Raw genomic sequence first — 1,336 nt, 5'->3', positions numbered from 1 at the left:
GACTAGATGGTCTTTGGAGGTCCCTTCCAACCCAAATCATTCTATGATTCTATATTCTGACCACCTATACTATATGAGCAAAGCATGCAAGGACAATGTGGGAACAAGCACATGTCATTTATGAGTACTGCTGGAGACGAAAAGTCCATGGCTGAAGTGACTGCCTTTATGCACATGGACAACACGAATGGATGGACTGACAACCACTTAAAAAAGATCTAATTAAGACATTAACTTTAGCTCTTTGACTAAACAAGAAAATTGCAATAATTTGTTTTAAATCATTTGTTAAGATTTCAGTAAGACTACATATACTTATATGTGCTCATATCTACTTCTTTTCATCTTGAGTCGTTTACCTCATTTTAATTTCAAAAAACCTTAGGCAACCAATTTAATCTTAAACTAGCCAGATTTAAGATGCAATACAAATTGGCACACACTGTTCGCACATTTCAGCACGCACACCTTAACCCTCCCGGCATTAGTTGGGCTGCTACATTATCATGGGGATAAGGTCTCTATGTAATTGAGGAATTAAAACAGAAGGGATTTTCTTAACATTAAGGTGATAAGACCTAAAGATGTGACTGTGCATCTTGCCAGCCAATAAAACTACGCAGAAACTCCAGAATATTAACATTCAATGGCAACCCATTCAAATTAAGTTCATTCTAAAGCAGTCATATGTGAGAAAATACTAACTTGGGAGTAGTAAGTGAATTTCTGTTTGGTATACACCATACAGGTGGAGATGGGACTGCAGGAACGGCAGTGATGGCAAACAGCCAGAGCAACTGAAGTGTTGACTGGAAACATTTTACAAGGGCATGTAGTGATACAATGATAGGAGGGGGAATGGCTTTAAACTGGAAGAAGGGAGATTCACTATGAGGGTAGTAAGAGCCCTGGAACAGGTTGCCCAGGGAAGTTATCGAAGCTCCATCCCTGGAAGTGTTCAAGGCCAGGCTGGATGGGGCTTTGAGAACCTGGTCTAGTGGGAGGTGTCCCCGCCCATGGCATGGGGGTTGGAACTAGATGATCTTTAAGGTCCCTTCCAACCTAAACCATTCTATGATTCTAAGATTTGGAGCTCCACACAGGTGACGAACTGCCATTCTCCACACGAGCTGGCAGTACCGGTCGGCAGGAGGGGAGCCGCAGCATTACTCAGGTGCGGTGGCGAGAGAGATTTTGGGTCAGGCTGGAGCTGACGGGACACACACGGTTACCCAAGCGAACCGAGAAGCACAGAGGCGGAGGCGCCTCATCTCCACCCCGGCTCTCCAGCGCCGGGAGATGAGGAAAGTGGCGGGAACCTAGCGGTCTCCTCGCG

The sequence above is a fragment of the Charadrius vociferus genome, unplaced genomic scaffold (genome assembly GCF_000708025.1).
Source record: "Charadrius vociferus isolate BGI_N301 unplaced genomic scaffold, ASM70802v2 scaffold179, whole genome shotgun sequence".
NCBI lineage: Eukaryota > Metazoa > Chordata > Aves > Charadriiformes > Charadriidae > Charadrius > Charadrius vociferus.
This window is presented reverse-complemented; position numbering follows the sequence as displayed.